The following is a 21693-nucleotide window of genomic DNA, read 5'->3' as shown; positions in this document are numbered from 1 at the left end:
GTTCTAGTAGCTGGTAGTATCGGCCTGTGTCTCTTACTGTTCTAGTAGCTGGTAGTATCTGGCCTGTGTCTTACCGTTCTAGTAGCTGGTAGTATCTGGCCTGTGTCTCTGGTAAAGTATTGGAGCCTGTTCTAGTAGCTGGTCATATCTGGCCTGTGTCTCTCTCTCTGCCGTCGCCGCTCTGTCCTTCTCAGCACTGCGTTGTCCGCGTCTCACGGAGGTTCCTAGAGGACAGACAGAAGCAGTAAGAATAAAACAGAATTAATAAACAATCAACTTTATGTAAAAAAATATATAATTTTAAAGTCTCCCAATCAAACTGGCTCAAATGACACCTATGGGTCCTAGTCAAAAGTAGTGCACTATCGAATAGGGTGCATAGCGCTACTTTCAACAAGGGCACTAAATAGGGAATAAGGTGCATTTTTAAGGGCACCGATTCACACAATTTGTTGAATTTCTGAATACATGGTCTGAGTAAAGTACAGTACTGTATTCAGAACACAGTCCCTCTAGTGGAACACATCTCTATCATCTCACCTGTTCTCTCTCTCTACAGTGAAAGAGTTCCCTCTAGTGGACACGGGCGGCATCTCTATCATCTCACCTGTTCTCTCTCTACATGGTCTGAGTAAAGTACAGTACTGTATTCAGAACACAGTGAAAGAGTTCCCTCTAGTGGACACGGGCGGCATCTCTATCATCTCACCTGTTCTCTCTCTGGTACATCTCTATCATCTCACCTGTTCTCTCTCTGGTACATCTCTATCATCTCACCTGTTCTCTCTCTACATGGTCTGAGTAATGTACAGTACTGTATTCAGAACACAGTGAAAGAGTTCATCTCTATAATCTCACCTGTTCTCTCTCTGCTTCATCTCTATAATCTCACCTGTTCTCTCTCTCTCTCTCTCTCTCTCTCTCTCTCTCTCTGGTACATCTCTATCATCTCACCTGTTCTCTCTCTGGTACATCTCTATCATCTCACCTGTTCTCTCTCTACATGGTCTGAGTAAAGTACAGTACTGTATTCAGAACACAGTGAAAGAGTTCCCTCTAGTGGACACGGGCGGCATCTCTATCATCTCACCTGTTCTCTCTCTGGTACATCTCTATCATCTCACCTGTTCTCTCTCTGGTACATCTCTATCATCTCACCTGTTCTCTCTCTGGTACATCTCTATCATCTCACCTGTTCTCTCTCTGGTACATCTCTATCATCTCACCTGTTCTCTCTCTGGTACATCTCTATCATCTCACCTGTTCTCTCTCTGGTACATCTCTATCATCTCACCTGTTCTCTCTCTGGTACATCTCTATCATCTCACCTGTTCTCTCTCTCTCTGGTACATCTCTATAATCTCACCTGTTCTCTCTCTCTCTCTCTCTCTCTCTCTCTGGTTCATCTCTATAATCTCACCTGTTCTCTCTCTCTCTCTCTCTCTGGTTCATCTCTATAATCTCACCTGTTCTCTCTCTCTCTCTGGCACATCTCTATAATCTCACCTGTTCTCTCTCTCTCTGGTTAATCTCTATAATCTCACCTGTTCTCTCTCTCTCTGGTACATCTCTATAATCTCACCTGTTCTCTCTCTCTCTGGCACATCTCTATAATCTCACCTGTTCTCTCTCTCTCTGGTACATCTCTATAATCTCACCTGTTCTCTCTCTCTCTGGTACATCTCTATCATCTCACCTGTTCTCTCTCTCTCTCTCTCTCTGGTATATCTCTATAATCTCACCTGTTCTCTCTCTCTCTGGTTCATCTCTATAATCTCACCTGTTCTCTCTCTCTCTCTGGTACATCTCTATAATCTCACCTGTTCTCTCTCTCTCTCTCTCTCTGGTTCATCTCTATAATCTCACCTGTTCTCTCTCTCTCTCTGGTACATCTCTATAATCTCACCTGTTCTCTCTCTCTCTCTCTCTGGTACATCTCTATAATCTCACCTGTTCTCTCTCTCTCTCTCTGGTACATCTCTATAATCTCACCTGTTCTCTCTCTCTCTCTCTGGTACATCTCTATAATCTCACCTGTTCTCTCTCTGGTACATCTCTATAATCTCACCTGTTCTCTCTCTCTCTCTGGTACATCTCTATAATCTCACCTGTTCTCTCTCTGGTACATCTCTATAATCTCACCTGTTCTCTCTCTCTCTGGTTCATCTCTATAATCTCACCTGTTCTCTCTCTCTCTCTCTCTCTCTCTGGTACATCTCTATAATCTCACCTGTTCTCTCTCTCTCTGGTACATCTCTATAATCTCACCCGTTCTCTCTCTCTCTCTGGTACATCTCTATAATCTCACCTGTTCTCTCTCTCTCTCTCTCTCTCTCTGGTACATCTCTATAATCTCACCTGTTCTCTCTCTCGTACATCTCCTTTGAGGTCCTCTGCAGGCTATCGATCTCCTGGCTGGTCTTCAGACGAATGTTCTCAGTTCCTCAGCAAAGTTTATTCTCGTACTCTGTCTTGTAGTGGTCTCTGTGGAAAAAACATTATATTATACCTGATTGTAGCCATCCTTTGCCTTGATGACAGCTTTGCACACTCTTGGCATTCTCTCAACCAGCTTAATGAGGTAATCACCTGGAATGCATTTCAATTAACAGGTGTGCTTTGTTAAATTGTGGAATTTATATAATTTCTTTCCTTCTTCATGCTTTTGAGCCAATCAGTTGTGTTGTGACAAGATAGGGGTGGTATACAGAAGATAGCCCTATTTGGTAAAAGACCAAGTCCATATTATGGCAAGAACAGCTCAAATAAGCAGAGAGAAACGACAGTCCATCATTACTTTAAGACATGAAGGTCAATCAATATGGAACATTTCAAGAACTTTGACAGTTTCTTCAAGTGCAGCCGCAAAAACCAAGCCCTGTGATGAAACTGGCTCTCATGAGGACCACCGCAGCAATGGAAGACCCAGAGTTCCCTCTGCTGCTGAGGATAAGTTCATTAGAGTTCCCTCTGCGGCAGAGGATAAGTTAATTAGAGTTACCAGCCTCAGAAATGGCAGCCCAAATAAATGCTTCACTGTTCAGAGGAGACTGCGTGAATCAGACCTTCATGGTCGAATTGCTGCAAATAAGCCACTACTAAAAGACACCGATAAGAAGAAGAGACTTGCTTGGACCAAGAAACACGAGCAATGGACATTAGACCGGAGGAAACATGTCCTTCGGTCTGAGGAGTCCAAATATGAGATTTTTGGTTCCAACCGCCGTGTCTTCGTGAGATGCAGAGTAGTTGAACAAATGATCTCTGCATGTGTGGTTCCCACCGTGAAGCATGGAGGAGGAGGTGTTATGGTGCTTTGCTGGTGACAATGTCAGTGGTTTATTTAGAATTCAAGGCATATTTAACCAGCATGGCTACTACAGCATTCTGCAACAATACACCATCCCATCTGGTTTGGGCTTAGTGGGACTATCATTTGTTTTTCAACAGGACAATGACCCAACACACCTCCAGGCTGTGTAAGGGCTATTTGACCAAGAAGGAGAGTGATGGAGTGCTGCATCAGATGACCTGGCCTCCACAATCCCCGGCCTCAACCCAAGTGAGATGGTTTGGGATGAGTTGGACCTCAGAGTGAAATAAAAGCAGCGAACAAGTGCTCAGCATATGTGGGGACTCCTTCAAGACTGTTGGAAAAGCATTCCAGGTGAAGTTGGTTGAGAGAATGCCAAGAGTGTGCAAAGCTGTCATCAAAGAAAGGGTGGCTACGTGGAAGAAACTAATGTTTTGTTTAACACTATTTTGGTTACTACATGATTCCATATGTGTTATTTCATAGTTTTGATGTCTTCACTATTATTATATAATGTAGAAAATAGCAAAAATAAAGAAAAACCCTTGAATGAATTAGGCGGAGTACTGATATAGAAGGGTTAGGGAGGAGTACTGACCCAGAAGGGTTAGGGAGGAGTACTGACCTAGAAGGGTTAGGGAGGGGTACTGACCTAGGGGGGTTAGGGAGGGGTACTGACCTTGGAGGGTTAGGGAGGAGTACTGACCCAGAAGGGTTAGGGAGGAGTACTGACCCAGAAGGGTTAGGGAGGGGTACTGATATAGAAGGGTTAGGGAGGGGTACTGACCCAGAAGGGTTAGGGAGGAGTACTGACCCAGAAGGGTTAGGGAGGGGTACTGACCCAGAAGGGTTAGGGAGGAGTACTGATATAGAAGGGTTAGGGAGGGGTACTGATATAGAAGGGTTGGGGAGGGGGTACTGACCCAGAAGGGTTAGGGAGGGGTACTGACCCAGAAGGGTTAGGGAGGGGTACTGATATAGAAGGGTTAGGGAGGGGTACTGACCCAGAAGGGTTAGGGAGGGGTACTGATATAGAAGGGTTAGGGAGGGGTACTGATATAGAAGGGTTAGGGAGGGGTACTGATATAGAAGGGTTAGGGAGGGGTACTGACCCAGAAGGGTTAGGGAGGGGTACTGATATAGAAGGGTTAGGGAGGGGTACTGACCCAGAAGGGTTAGGGAGGGGTACTGATATAGAAGGGTTAGGGAGGGGTACTGATATAGAAGGGTTAGGGAGGGGTACTGATATAGAAGGGTTAGGGAGGGGTACTGACCCAGAAGGGTTAGGGAGGGGTACTGACCCAGAAGGGTTAGGGAGGAGTACTGACCCAGAAGGGTTAGGGAGGGGTACTGACCCAGAAGGGTTAGGGAGGGGTACTGACCCAGAAGGGTTAGGGAGGGGTACTGATATAGAAGGGTTAGGGAGGGGTACTGACCTAGAAGGGTTAGGGAGGGGTACTGATATAGAAGGGTTAGGGAGGGGTACTGACCTAGAAGCGATGTATTTGTGATAGACCTCCTCCCTGGCCCTCTGGGCGTCATCCAGCTGGGTCTGCAGCCTCTCTAGACGGTCTTCCTGGTGGGCACAGCGCACATTCAGCTCCATGCTCTGTCTGTGAACATATTCCTTATCCTTCTGGAGGAGGGTCACCGTCTGCTGCAGAGTAGACACCTGGAACACAGAGGGGTTAGAGGTAGTCAATCCATCTGGAGGAGGGTCACCGTCTGCTGCAGAGTAGACACCTGGAACACAGAGGGGTTATAGGTAGTCAATCCATCTGGAGGAGGGGCACCGTCTGCTGCAGAGTAGACACCTGGAACACAGAGGGGTTATAGGTAGTCAATCCATCTGGAGGAGGGTCACTGACTTCTGCAGAGTAGACACCTGGAGGACAGAGGGGTTAGAGGTAGTCTATCCATCTGGAGGAGGGACACCGTCTGCTGCAGAGTAGACACCTGGAGGACAGAGGGGTTAGACGTAGTCTATCCATCTGGAGGAGGGGCACCGTAAGCTGGAGGACATTTAACGTGACATGTTGTCATTTAGCAGATGCTGTAATTCAGAGAGACTTTCAGTCAGTATCTTCCACTAAGGAAGGTGAGACAACATCTATCAGCCAATCAGTGGTACTGTGTTGGCAACATCAAGGTGTTAGGCAGGTAGCAGTAGTATCCAGGTTGGTGTTGTACCTCTCGACTCAGCTCAGTCCTCTCCCTGGTCTGGACCTCATGAGTCATCTCCAGCAGCTCCAGCCTCTTCCTCAACTCTCTCACCTCACACTCAAACGCATCACGCTCACTGGAAAGGAAGGGAGGATCGACGTTTAGTTTCTAAATGTCTAAACACATAAATACATTTTTCAAAGTGAAAAGAGTCCATTTTGTAAATCCTTCTCCAGACATTTGAACTGACAGGGACACTTGATGAAAACAGAGGTGGACCGAGGTGGTCTTTCCTCCCTCTCTTACCGTTTGATGTTAGAGTAGTTGTCCCTCTTGAAGTCTCCCTCCTGGATGAGCCCTTTAGTGTCAGCCAGCTCCAGAGTTAGTCTCTGGTTCCTGATCTCCAGCTCTGACCTCGCCTTGCGCTCCTCCTCGTAACTCTACACCACAGGAGGAGGGTTACAATACGATCACATGGACCGACACTGCTCTAAGACAAACAGTACCTCCATGAAGGCCCTGATCTGTCCTCTCTCTGCCTGTACCTCCATGAAGGCCCTGATCTGTCCTCTCTCTGTCTGTACCTCCATGAAGGCCCTGATCTGTCCTCTCTCTGTCTGTACCTCAATGAAGGCCCTGATCTGTCCTCTCTCTGTCTGTACCTCCATGAAGGCCCTGATCTGTCCTCTCTCTGTCTGTACCTCCATGAAGGCTTTAATCTGTCCTCTCTCTGTCTGTACCTCCATGAAGGCCCTGATCTGTCCTCTCTCTGTCTGTACCTCCATGAAGGCTTTAATCTGTCCTCTCTCTGTCTGTACCTCCATGAAGGCCCTGATCTGTCCTCTCTCTGTCTGTACCTCCATGAAGGCTCTGATCTGTCCTCTCTGTCTGTACCTCCATGAAGGCTTTAATCTGTCCTCTCTGTCTGTACCTCCATGAAGGCCCTGATCTGTCCTCTCTCTGTCTGTACCTCCATCAAGGCTCTGATCTGTCCTCTCTGTCTGTACCTCCATGAAGGCTTTAATCTGTCCTCTGTCTGTACCTCCATGAAGGCTCTGATCTGTCCTCTCTGTCTGTACCTCCATGAAGGCCCTGATCTGTCCTCTCTCTGTCTGTACCTCCATGAAGGCTCTGATCTGTCCTCTCTGTCTGTACCTCCATGAAGGCCCTGATCTGTCCTCTCTCTGTCTGTACCTCCATGAAGGCTCTGATCTGTCCTCTCTCTGTCTGTACCTTGTGACGGCCCTGAATTTTTCTGAACCGTCTCAGTGCAGCTCCTTCCAATAGGGCACTTTCCCTTTAATTCCCAATTAAATAGCCAGTATCAGCTGCGCGAAAGGGGGGGTTGTGATGGAGACGTGCATGAGGATGTGTTCAACCCTCAGTTCCCGAAGCTTCTCTATTCCGTTGTTTTGTTGCCGTTAAACGTGTGTTTTGTAGCCTAAGAGAGTTTACCCAGGATCGGATCCACTCTTTGCGTCCCTGGACTACACCTCTCCGTTCTTCGTGGCCTTTCTCCGCTGGAGATCTAGTGGCGGATTGGATTGTCTGACTGACCGACTGACTACCACCTTTTTGTATACGGTATTTCATTTGTTTGGATGTGATGTATACTGTGATTTGTGTAGTTAGTGGTAGTTGAGGACTTAATTAAGAGTTGATCCGCTTTAAGGTTCTGTGGTAAAGTAATTGTTATATTGATTGTATGTTTAATACTGGGTTTACGCTACGGAACGAACGGACAAACATCGCGTGACAAAAGTCACTTGAGTTCACTGAACTCCTTTACCGGGCAGGACTCCCGAGGTACAGGACATTTCTGGAGGAACCAGAACTCATTGTGATATTATTATATATGTGTGTAATCATTGTTGTTGCTAATACAACCCACGCAACAGAATATAATTGTTTTTGAAGTTCTTTTCAATGTTTTAAGGGTTTATGAAAAGTTTATTTCCATCCTGACTTTTACATACGTCCTTTGTATTGGTGTAGACTTGACGGACCAGATGGGACTCATTCCCACCCAAACTAAAAGGAGAAACTAATGTTTTCTCTGGTAGGCACAACCTACCTGGCACCCCTATAAATAATAACCTCAAGTCAAAACCGTTACAACCTCCATGAAGGCCCTGATCTGTCCTCTCTCTGTCTGTACCTCCATGAAGGCTCTGATCTGTCCTCTCTCTGTCTGTACCTCCATGAAGGCCCTGATCTGTCCTCTCTCTGTCTGTACCTCCATGAAGGCCCTGATCTGTCCTCTGTCTGTACCTCCATGAAGGCTCTGATCTGTCCTCTCTGTCTGTACCTCCATGAAGGCTTTAATCTGTCCTCTCTGTCTGTACCTCCATGAAGGCCCTGATCTGTCCTCTCTCTCTGTCTGTACCTCCATGAAGGCCCTGATCTGTCCTCTCTCTGTCTGTACCTCCATGAAGGCTCTGATCTGTCCTCTCTGTCTGTACCTCCATGAAGGCCCTGATCTGTCCTCTCTGTCTGTACCTCCATGAAGGCTCTGATCTGTCCTCTCTGTCTGTACCTCCATGAAGGCTTTAATCTGTCCTCTCTGTCTGTACCTCCATGAAGGCCCTGATCTGTCCTCTCTGTCTGTACCTCCATGAAGGCTTTAATCTGTCCTCTCTGTCTGTACCTCCATGAAGGCTTTAATCTGTCCTCTCTGTCTGTACCTCCATGAAGGACCTGATCTGTCCTCTCTCTGTCTGTACCTCCATGAAGGCCCTGATCTGTCCTCTGTGTGTGTGTGTGTGTGTGTGTGTGTGTGTGTGTGTGTGTGTGTGTGTGTGTGTGTGTGTGTGTGTGTGTGTGTGTGTGTGTGTGTGTGTGTGTGTGTGTGTGTGTGTGTGTGTGTGTGTGTGTGTGTGTGTGTGTGTGTGTGTGTGTGTATCTACCTTCATAAGGGCCTTGATCTCAGTCCTATGTGTCTCCAGGTCGTCTGCCAGGCTGTTCCTCTTGACATGGAGCTCAGAGAGCTGGGCTTTGAGAGGACTCACCACCTCATAGAAACACACCTGGGAGAACACCACACAGCATTAACACACCTGGGAGAACACCACACAGCATTAACACACCTGGGAGAACACCACACAGCATTAACACACCTGGGAGAACACCACACAGCATTATAACACAACACACAGCATTATAACACAACACACTGCATTATAACACCACACAACATTATAACACAACACACTGCATTAACATACCACATTACCACACCACACTGCATTAACATACCACATTACCACACCACACTGCATTAACATACCACATTACCACAACACACTGCATTAACATACCACATTACCACACCACACTGCATTACCACATTACCACACCACACTGCATTACCACATTACCACAACACACTGCATTAACATACCACATTAACACAACACACTGCATTAACATACCACAACACACTGCATTAACACACCACATTACCACAACACACTGCATTAACACACATCATTAACACACTGCATTAAAATACCACATTACCACAACACACTGCATTAACATACCACATTACCACAACACACTGCATTAACATACCACATTACCACAACACACTGCATTAACATACTACAACACACTGCATTAACACACCACATTACCACAACACACTGCATTAACACAACACACTGCATTAACATACCACAACACACCACATTACCACAACACACTGCATTAACATACCACATTACCACAACACACTGCATTAACACACCACATTAACACAACACACTGCATTAACATACCACAACACACTGCATTAACATACCACAACACACTGCATTAACATACCACATTACCACAACACACTGCATTAACATACCACAACACACTGCATTAACATACTACAACACACTGCATTAACATACCACAACACACTGCATTAACATACATCATTAACACACTGCATTAACATACCACATTACCACAACACACTGCATTAACATACCACAACACACTGCATTAACATACCACAACACACTGCATTAACATACTACAACACACTGCATTAACATACCACATTACCACAACACACTGCATTACCACAACACACTGCATTAACATACCACAACACACCACATTACCACATACACTGCATTAACATACCACATTACCACAACACACTGCATTAACACACCACATTAACACAACACACCACATTAACATACCACAACACACTGCATTAACATACCACAACACACTGCATTAACATACCACATTACCACAACACACTGCATTAACATACCACAACACACTGCATTAACATACTACAACACACTGCATTAACACACCACATTACCACAACACACTGCATTAACACAACACACTGCATTAACATACCACATTACACCACAACACACTGCATTAACATACCACATTACCACAACACACTGCATTAACACAACACACTGCATTAACATACCACATTACCACAACACACTGCATTATAACACAACACACTGCATTAACACACCACATTACCACAACACACTGCATTAACATACCACAACACACTGCATTAACACACCACATTACCACAACACACTGCATTACCACACCACACTGCATTAGCACACATCCTTAACACACTGCATTAACACACCACATTAGCACAACACACTGCATTAACATACCACACCACACTGCATTACTACACCACACTGCATTAACACACATCATTAACACACTGCATTAACACACCACACTGCATTACCACACCACACTGCATTAACATACCACATTAGCACAACACACTGTATTACCACACCACACTGCATTAACACACCACATTACCACACCACACTGCATTAACACACATCATTAACACACCACACTGCATTAACACACCACACTGCATTAACACACATCATTAACACACCACTCTGCATTACCACACCACACTGCATTAACATACCACATTACCACACCACACTGCATTAACACACATCATTAACACACCACACTGCATTAACACACCACACTGCATCAACACACATCATTAACACACCACCTTGCATTACCACACCACACTGCATTAACATACCACATTACCACACCACACTGCATTACCACACCACACTGCATTACCACACCACACTGCATTAACACACCACACTGCATTACCACACATCATTACCACACCACACTGCATTAACACACCACATTACACTGCATTAACACACCACACCACACTGCATTAACACACCACATTACACTGCATTAACACACCACACTGCATTACCACACATCATTACCACACCACACCACATTACACTGCATTAACACACCACACTGCATTAACACACATCATTAACACAACACACTGCATTAACACATCACATTACACTGCATTAACACACCACACTGCATTACCACACCACATTGCATTAACACACTGCATTACCACACCACACTGCATTACCACACCACACTGCATTAGCACACTGCATTACCGCACCACACTGCATTACCACACCACACTGCATTACCACACCACACTGCATTAACACACTGCATTACCACACCACACTGCATTACCACACCACACTGCATTACCACACCACACTGCATTAACACACCACACTGCATTACCACACCACACTGCATTACCACACCACACTGCATTAACACACCACATTAGCAGGATCTCTCCCCAGTTCTCACCGCTACGTATTCAGTGATAGAGAGTCTCTCCTCTGGGATATCTCGGAGCTCCTTGTATTTGTCCTCAGTGAGCTCCAGGTCCCTGAGGCTGCGTCGCAGGTCTCCTGCCTTGTCACACAGCCGTCTGTTCGTCTCCTCCAGCTGCTTCTGTCTCAGGAGGATCCCATCCATCTCCTGCTTCCTCAGAGCCTGCTGCTTCCTACAGGACAGACAGAGAACCACACTGACTAGAGGCAAATATAAAAAGAGGGCACCCTTTCCATGCCTGCTTGGTTGAACATCTTCCAATCTTTTAGAGGATCTGGGTTCAGCAAGGTGATCCTGTGTTGACCTACGACCCCTACGACTGATCAGAGAGACTCTGTACCGGCCATATTATTATGGCTAAGGTAAGTCAAGGTCTCAACTCTGTTCCTACCTCCTCATCCTGGGTGAGTTGCAGCTGTCTGTCCAGTCTCAGATCTGTTCCTACCTCCTCTCCTCCTGGGTGAGTTGCAGCTGTCTGTCCAGTCTCAGATCTGTTCCTACCTCCTCATCCTGGGTGAGTTGCAGCTGTCTGTCCAGTCTCAGATCTGTTCCTACCTCCTCTCCTCCTGGGTGAGTTGCAGCTGTCTGTCCAGTCTCAGATCTGTTCCTACCTCCTCATCCTGGGTGAGTTGCAGCTGTCTGTCCAGTCTCAGATCTGTTCCTACCTCCTCTCATCCTGGGTGAGTTGCAGCTGTCTGTCCAGTCTCAGATCTGTTCCTACCTCCTCATCCTGGGTGAGTTGCAGCTGTCTGTCCAGTCTCAGATCTGTTCCTACCTCCTCTCATCCTGGGTGAGTTGCAGCTGTCTGTCCAGTCTCAGATCTGTTCCTACCTCCTCTCATCCTGGGTGAGTTGCAGCTGGCTGTCCAGTCTCAGAGCCAGAACTTGTTTCTGGTGCAGGGCAACATTCAGCCTCTCCTCCAGCTCCTCCGTCTAGGGAAGAGAGCACAGAACAAGTAGAGGGATACATAAGCACGTCCCCAGCTCCAGCTCCTCCATCTAGAGAAGAGAGCACAGAACAAGTAGAGGGATACATAAGCACGTCCCCAGCTCCAGCTCCTCCGTCTAGAGAAGAGAGCACAGAACAAGTAGAGGGATACATAAGCACGTCCCCAGCTCCAGCTCCTCCGTCTAGGGAAGAGAGCACAGAACAAGTAGAGGGATACATAAGCACGTCCCCAGCTCCAGCTCCTCCGTCTAGGGAAGAGAGCACAGAACAAGTAGAGGGATACATAAGCATGTCCCCAGCTCCAGCTCCTCCGTCTAGGGAAGAGAGCACAGAACAAGTAGAGGGATACATAAGCACGTCCCCAGCTCCAGCTCCTCCTTCTAGGGAAGAGAGCACAGAACAAGTAGAGTGATACATAAGCACGTCCCCAGCTCCAGCATCTAGGGAAGAGAGCACAGAACAAGTAGAGTGATACATAAGCACGTCCCCAGCTCCAGCTCCTCCATCTAGGGAAGAGAGCACAGAACAAGTAGAGTGATACATAAGCACGTCCCCAGCTCCAGCTCCTCCGTCTAGAGAAGAGAGCACAGAACAAGTAGAGGGATACATAAGCACGTCCCCAGCTCCAGCTCCTCCGTCCTCCGGACAGGTTGTGTTTGGAGCTAAAAGGGTGGGACTAAAAACAACAAGATAACGAAATGCAAATTATACTGGGTCTGGAAAATGTATTTAGGTTCACAACCTTTTGTGAAACAGCACAGTTAAAAAATTATATGGCATAGTTTTTCAACAGGACAATGACCTAACACCAAGAAGGAGAATGAGGCATCAGATGACCTGGCCTCCACAATCACTCAACCTCAACCCAATTGAGATGGTTTGGGATGAGTTGGACCGCAGAGTGAAGGAAAAGCAGCCAACAAGTGCTCAGCAAGACTGTTGGAAAATTATTCCAGGTGAAGCTGGTTGAGAGAATGCAAAGCGTGTGCAAAGCTGTCATCAAGGCAAATGGTGGCTACTTTGAAGAATCTCAAATATATTTTTATTTGTTTAACACTTTATGAGTAAATGTTTTTAAAACTTTAGCTGACGTGGGCTAGTTGAAATGTTGTTATTTTTTAACTTTAGCTGACGTGGGAATGTTGTTATTTTTTAACTTTAGCTGTGGGCTAGTTGAAATGTTGTTATTTTTGTAACTTTAGCTGACGTGGGAATGTTGTTATTTTTTAACTTTAGCTGTGGGCTAGTTGAAATGTTGTTATTTTTTAACTTTAGCTGACGTGGGAATGTTGTTATTTTTTAACTTTAGCTGTGGGCCAGTTGAAATGTTTTTATTTTTTAACTTTAGCTGTGGGCTAGTTGAAATGTTGTTATTTTTTAACTTTAGCTGACGTGGGAATGTTGTTATTTTTTTACTTTAGACGTGGGCTAGTTGAAATGTGGTTATTTTTAAACTTTAGCCGACGTGGGCTAGTTGAAATGTGGTTATTTTTAAACTTTAGCCGACGTGGGCTAGTTGAAATGTGGTTATTTTTTAACTTTAGCCGACGTGGTCTAGTTGAAATGTGGTTATTTTTTAACTTTAGCCGACGTGGGCTAGTTGAAATGTGGTTATTTTTAAACTTTAGCCGACGTGGGCTAGTTGAAATGTGGTTATTTTTAAACTTTAGCCGACGTGGGCTAGTTGAAATGTGGTTATTTTTAAACTTTAGCCGACGTGGTCTAGTTGATCTGGACATCTCTGACACGTTATGAATATCTCTCTACGGTCTGTAATGACTGACATGACAAGAGGACCTGATTATGCACCACCCAATTTAGAAATTGCACCGTGTGCATTCTACTATTAAAACTGCCAAGAGTAACTTTAAAGCGGGACAGATGTTTTTTTAGGGTGGGGGGTCTAGAGGAGTGTCCATCGGGTCTGTGAAGCAAGTCACATTTTATGTCACATTCTCCATAGACAAGTGTAAACTAACAGTGAAATGCTTACTTACTTACAAGTCCTTTTCCAACCACGTAGAGTTAAAGATAACATAAAAGAAGCAGGCTGAACGTCGTTTGACGTCCCTACTTTAGGGCCCTCTAGTCACAAGTCATAGGATAGGAGACTAGTCACAAGTAATAGAATAGGAGACTAGTCATAAGTAATAGAATAGACTAGTCATAAGTAATAGAATAGGAGACTAGTCATAAGTAATAGGATAGGAGACTAGTCACAAGTAATAGAATAGGAGACTAGTCACAAGTAATAGAATAGACTAGTCATAAGTAATAGAATAGACTAGTCATAAGTAATAGAATAGGAGACTAGTCATAAGTAATAGAATAGACTAGTCATAAGTAATAGAATAGGAGACTAGTCATAAGTAATAGAATAGACTAGTCATAAGTAATAGAATAGGAGACTAGTCATAAGTAATAGAATAGACTAGTCATAAGTAATAGAATAGACTAGTCATAAGTAATAGAATAGACTAGTCACAAGTAATAGAATAGGAGACTAGTCATAAGTAATAGAATAGACTAGTCATAAGTAATAGAATAGGAGACTAGTCATAAGTAATAGAATAGGAGACTAGTCATAAGTAATAGAATAGACTAGTCATAAGTAATAGAATAGGAGACTAGTCATAAGTAATAGAATAGGAGACTAGTCATAAGTAATAGAATAGACTAGTCATAAGTAATAGAATAGGAGACTAGTCATAAGTAATAGAATAGACTAGTCATAAGTAATAGGATAGGAGACTAGTCATAAGTAATAGAATAGGAGACTAGTCATAAGTAATAGAATAGACTAGTCATAAGTAATAGAATAGGAGACTAGTCATAAGTAATAGAATAGGAGACTAGTCATAAGTAATAGAATAGGAGACTAGTCATAAGTAATAGAATAGGAGACTAGTCATAAGTAATAGAATAGACTAGTCATAAGTAATAGAATAGGAGACTAGTCATAAGTAATAGAATAGACTAGTCATAAGTAATAGAATAGGAGACTAGTCATAAGTAATAGAATAGGAGACTAGTCATAAGTAATAGAATAGGAGACTAGTCATAAGTAATAGAATAGACTAGTCATAAGTAATAGAATAGGAGACTAGTCATAAGTAATAGAATAGACTAGTCATAAGTAATAGAATAGGAGACTAGTCATAAGTAATAGAATAGGAGACTAGTCATAAGTAATAGAATAGACTAGTCATAAGTAATAGAATAGACTAGTCATAAGTAATAGAATAGGAGACTAGTCATAAGTAATAGAATAGACTAGTCATAAGTAATAGAATAGGAGACTAGTCATAAGTAATAGAATAGGAGACTAGTCATAAGTAATAGAATAGGAGACTAGTCATAAGTAATAGAATAGGAGACTAGTCATAAGTAATAGAATAGACTAGTCATAAGTAATAGAATAGACTAGTCATAAGTAATAGAATAGGAGACTAGTCATAAGTAATAGAATAGGAGACTAGTCATAAGTAATAGAATAGGAGACTAGTCATAAGTAATAGAATAGGAGACTAGTCATAAGTAATAGAATAGACTAGTCACAAGTAATAGAATAGGAGACTAGTCATAAGTAATAGAATAGGAGACTAGTCATAAGTAATAGAATAGACTAGTCATAAGTAATAGAATAGACTAGTCACAAGTAATAGAATAGGAGACTAGTCATAAGTAATAGAATAGACTAGTCATAAGTAATAGAATAGGAGACTAGTCATAAGTAATAGAATAGGAGACTAGTCATAAGTAATAGAATAGACTAGTCATAAGTAATAGAATAGGAGACTAGTCATAAGTAATAGAATAGACTAGTCATAAGTAATAGGATAGTCATAAGTAATAGAATAGACTAGTCATAAGTAATAGAATAGACTAGTCATAAGTAATAGAATAGGAGACTAGTCATAAGTAATAGAATAGGAGACTAGTCATAAGTAATAGAATAGGAGACTAGTCATAAGTAATAGAATAGACTAGTCATAAGTAATAGAATAGACTAGTCATAAGTAATAGAATAGACTAGTCATAAGTAATAGAATAGGAGACTAGTCATAAGTAATAGAATAGGAGACTAGTCATAAGTAATAGAATAGGAGACTAGTCATAAGTAATAGAATAGGAGACTAGTCATAAGTAATAGAATAGGAGACTAGTCATAAGTAATAGAATAGACTAGTCATAAGTAATAGAATAGACTAGTCATAAGTAATAGAATAGACTAGTCATAAGTAATAGAATAGACTAGTCATAAGTAATAGAATAGGAGACTAGTCATAAGTAATAGAATAGGAGACTAGTCATAAGTAATAGAATAGACTAGTCATAAGTAATAGAATAGACTAGTCATAAGTAATAGAATAGGAGACTAGTCATAAGTAATAGAATAGACTAGTCATAAGTAATAGAATAGACTAGTCATAAGTAATAGAATAGACTAGTCATAAGTAATAGAATAGGAGACTAGTCATAAGTAATAGAATAGGAGACTAGTCATAAGTAATAGAATAGACTAGTCATAAGTAATAGAATAGGAGACTAGTCATAAGTAATAGAATAGGAGACTAGTCATAAGTAATAGAATAGGAGACTAGTCATAAGTAATAGAATAGACTAGTCATAAGTAATAGAATAGGAGACTAGTCATAAGTAATAGAATAGGAGACTAGTCATAAGTAATAGAATAGGAGACTAGTCATAAGTAATAGAATAGACTAGTCATAAGTAATAGAATAGACTAGTCATAAGTAATAGAATAGGAGACTAGTCATAAGTAATAGAATAGGAGACTAGTCATAAGTAATAGAATAGGAGACTAGTCATAAGTAATAGAATAGGAGACTAGTCATAAGTAATAGAATAGGAGACTAGTCATAAGTAATAGAATAGGAGACTAGTCATAAGTAATAGAATAGGAGACTAGTCATAAGTAATAGAATAGGAGACTAGTCATAAGTAATAGAATAGGAGACTAGTCATAAGTAATAGAATAGACTAGTCATAAGTAATAGAATAGACTAGTCATAAGTAATAGAATAGGAGACTAGTCATAAGTAATAGAATAGGAGACTAGTCATAAGTAATAGAATAGGAGACTAGTCATAAGTAATAGAATAGGAGACTAGTCATAAGTAATAGAATAGGAGACTAGTCATAAGTAATAGAATAGGAGACTAGTCATAAGTAATAGAATAGGAGACTAGTCATAAGTAATAGAATAGACTAGTCATAAGTAATAGAATAGACTAGTCATAAGTAATAGAATAGACTAGTCATAAGTAATAGAATAGACTAGTCATAAGTAATAGAATAGGAGACTAGTCATAAGTAATAGAATAGGAGACTAGTCATAAGTAATAGAATAGGAGACTAGTCATAAGTAATAGAATAGGAGACTAGTCATAAGTAATAGAATAGGAGACTAGTCATAAGTAATAGAATAGGAGACTAGTCATAAGTAATAGAATAGGAGACTAGTCATAAGTAATAGAATAGGAGACTAGTCATAAGTAATAGAATAGGAGACTAGTCATAAGTAATAGAATAGACTAGTCATAAGTAATAGAATAGACTAGTCATAAGTAATAGAATAGACTAGTCATAAGTAATAGAATAGACTAGTCATAAGTAATAGAATAGACTAGGCATAAGTAATAGAATAGACTAGTCATAAGTAATAGAATAGACTAGTCATAAGTAATAGAATAGGAGACTAGTCATAAGTAATAGAATAGGAGACTAGTCATAAGTAATAGAATAGGAGACTAGTCATAAGTAATAGAATAGGAGACTAGTCATAAGTAATAGAATAGGAGACTAGTCATAAGTAATAGAATAGGAGACTAGTCATAAGTAATAGAATAGGAGACTAGTCATAAGTAATAGAATAGGAGACTAGTCATAAGTAATAGAATAGACTAGTCATAAGTAATAGAATAGACTAGTCATAAGTAATAGAATAGGAGACTAGTCATAAGTAATAGAATAGGAGACTAGTCATAAGTAATAGAATAGGAGACTAGTCATAAGTAATAGAATAGGAGACTAGTCATAAGTAATAGAATAGACTAGTCATAAGTAATAGAATAGGAGACTAGTCATAAGTAATAGAATAGACTAGTCATAAGTAATAGAATAGGAGACTAGTCATAAGTAATAGAATAGGAGACTAGTCATAAGTAATAGAATAGGAGACTAGTCATAAGTAATAGAATAGGAGACTAGTCATAAGTAATAGAATAGGAGACTAGTCATAAGTAATAGAATAGACTAGTCATAAGTAATAGAATAGACTAGTCATAAGTAATAGAATAGGAGACTAGTCATAAGTAATAGAATAGGAGACTAGTCATAAGTAATAGAATAGACTAGTCATAAGTAATAGAATAGGAGACTAGTCATAAGTAATAGAATAGACTAGTCATAAGTAATAGAATAGGAGACTAGTCATAAGTAATAGAATAGGAGACTAGTCATAAGTAATAGAATAGACTAGTCATAAGTAATAGAATAGGAGACTAGTCATAAGTAATAGAATAGGAGACTAGTCATAAGTAATAGAATAGACTAGTCATAAGTAATAGAATAGACTAGTCATAAGTAATAGGATAGGAGACTAGTCATAAGTAATAGAATAGACTAGTCATAAGTAATAGAATAGGAGACTAGTCATAAGTAATAGAATAGGAGACTAGTCATAAGTAATAGAATAGGAGACTAGTCATAAGTAATAGAATAGACTAGTCATAAGTAATAGAATAGGAGACTAGTCATAAGTAATAGAATAGGAGACTAGTCATAAGTAATAGAATAGGAGACTAGTCATAAGTAATAGAATAGGAGACTAGTCATAAGTAATAGAATAGACTAGTCATAAGTAATAGAATAGGAGACTAGTCATAAGTAATAGAATAGGAGACTAGTCATAAGTAATAGAATAGACTAGTCATAAGTAATAGAATAGGAGACTAGTCATAAGTAATAGAATAGGAGACTAGTCATAAGTAATAGAATAGACTAGTCATAAGTAATAGAATAGGAGACTAGTCATAAGTAATAGAATAGGAGACTAGTCATAAGTAATAGAATAGACTAGTCATAAGTAATAGAATAGGAGACTAGTCATAAGTAATAGAATAGGAGACTAGTCATAAGTAATAGAATAGGAGACTAGTCATAAGTAATAGGATAGGAGACTAGTCATAAGTAATAGAATAGGAGACTAGTCATAAGTAATAGAATAGACTAGTCATAAGTAATAGAATAGACTAGTCATAAGTAATAGAATAGACTAGTCATAAGTAATAGAATAGACTAGTCATAAGTAATAGAATAGGAGACTAGTCATAAGTAATAGAATAGGAGACTAGTCATAAGTAATAGAATAGGAGACTAGTCATAAGTAATAGAATAGGAGACTAGTCATAAGTAATAGAATAGACTAGTCATAAGTAATAGAATAGACTAGTCATAAGTAATAGAATAGGAGACTAGTCATAAGTAATAGAATAGAGACTAGTCATAAGTAATAGAATAGGAGACTAGTCATAAGTAATAGAATAGGAGACTAGTCATAAGTAATAGAATAGGAGACTAGTCATAAGTAATAGAATAGGAGACTAGTCATAAGTAATAGAATAGACTAGTCATAAGTAATAGAATAGACTAGTCATAAGTAATAGAATAGACTAGTCATAAGTAATAGAATAGACTAGTCATAAGTAATAGAATAGACTAGTCATAAGTAATAGAATAGGAGACTAGTCATAAGTAATAGAATAGGAGACTAGTCATAAGTAATAGAATAGACTAGTCATAAGTAATAGAATAGGAGACTAGTCATAAGTAATAGAATAGGAGACTAGTCATAAGTAATAGAATAGGAGACTAGTCATAAGTAATAGAATAGGAGACTAGTCATAAGTAATAGAATAGGAGACTAGTCATAAGTAATAGAATAGGAGACTAGTCATAAGTAATAGAATAGGAGACTAGTCATAAGTAATAGAATAGGAGACTAGTCATAAGTAATAGAATAGGAGACTAGTCATAAGTAATAGAATAGGAGACTAGTCATAAGTAATAGAATAGGAGACTAGTCATAAGTAATAGAATAGGAGACTAGTCATAAGTAATAGAATAGGAGACTAGTCATAAGTAATAGAATAGGAGACTAGTCATAAGTAATAGAATAGGAGACTAGTCATAAGTAATAGAATAGACTAGTCATAAGTAATAGAATAGGAGACTAGTCATAAGTAATAGAATAGGAGACTAGTCATAAGTAATAGAATAGGAGACTAGTCATAAGTAATAGAATAGGAGACTAGTCATAAGTAATAGAATAGACTAGTCATAAGTAATAGAATAGGAGACTAGTCATAAGTAATAGAATAGACTAGTCATAAGTAATAGAATAGGAGACTAGTCATAAGTAATAGAATAGACTAGTCACAAGTAATAGAATAGGAGACTAGTCATAAGTAATAGAATAGGAGACTAGTCATAAGTAATAGAATAGACTAGTCATAAGTAATAGAATAGGAGACTAGTCATAAGTAATAGAATAGGAGACTATTTGAGAAGCATGTATGCTGATGTGAAGGTTTGGTAGCTCGACAGAACATCTTTGAGATCCTACCTTTGTCAAGTGGTCCACTTTCATGTTATCTATGATGAGATTTTTCTGCGACATCTCTATTTTTAACAGCTGTAAGTTGTGCAGTAGCTCTTTCCTCTCGATGAGCTGTCGGGTGACTTTCTGCGTCCCGGTGCGGTCCCGTTCGTCCGACGACGAGATGTCTTCCGTGGGCACCGTGGTCTCCAGACTGAACTCTTCCGACTCCTCCAGGGAGCTGGAGATATTCACCGACGGGGTTTTCTGCTGCTTCTTCGGAGGCATTTTGAAGCTAGATAACGTTAGCTACCTCTGCTTTTGTTTTTGCCAGCTAACTACTGAGCATATAACTGGAGTATTAGCGAAGATTAAGGATTAGCGAACTCAAAGAGTTCAAAGGACAGTTAAAGGCGTTAGCCAGCTGGTTGTATGATTGTACTAACTAGCTAACAACGGCGACTGTTGCACGACATATCCTGGTAACTAGCTCCTTGTCTGGTAGCATTAACTGTTAGCTACTGTACAGTACTAGTTAGTTAGCTAGTTATAGTTAGCTAATGTACAGTACTAGTTAGTTAGTTATAGTTAGCTACTGTACAGTACTAGTTAGTTAGCTAGTTATAGTTAGCTAATGTACAGTACTAGTTAGTTAGCTAATGTACAGTACTAGTTAGTTAGCTAGTTATAGTTAGCTAATGTACAGTACTAGTTAGTTAGCTAGTTATAGTTAGCCAACGTCGAATAGTTGGAAAAGTTCACTGTCCGACAAGTAGCTTCATTAGCTAGCTGGCTAATTCCTTACAAATTATTATTTTTAAATTGTTGTTAATATCCATAAATTAAATGGGGTTTAGCATTGACTATTTATATTCGCGAACAACCCTGAATGTTCGGTGGTCGCTGTTTTCATCATTTCAAC

General features: G+C 40.6%; 1 pseudogene; it reads right to left on the bottom strand.

Annotated features, from left to right (window-relative positions):
* Positions 1–2354: 2354 nt before the first annotated feature.
* Positions 2355–21331, bottom strand: LOC124028916 (annotated as a pseudogene).
* Between the last annotated feature and the right edge of the window lie 362 nt (positions 21332–21693).

This window comes from Oncorhynchus gorbuscha, unplaced genomic scaffold (genome assembly GCF_021184085.1).
Source record: "Oncorhynchus gorbuscha isolate QuinsamMale2020 ecotype Even-year unplaced genomic scaffold, OgorEven_v1.0 Un_scaffold_5021, whole genome shotgun sequence".
Classification (NCBI taxonomy): Eukaryota; Metazoa; Chordata; class Actinopteri; order Salmoniformes; family Salmonidae; genus Oncorhynchus; species Oncorhynchus gorbuscha.
Note: the sequence above shows the minus strand (reverse complement) of the source record. Positions and strands in the feature narration are given on the sequence as shown.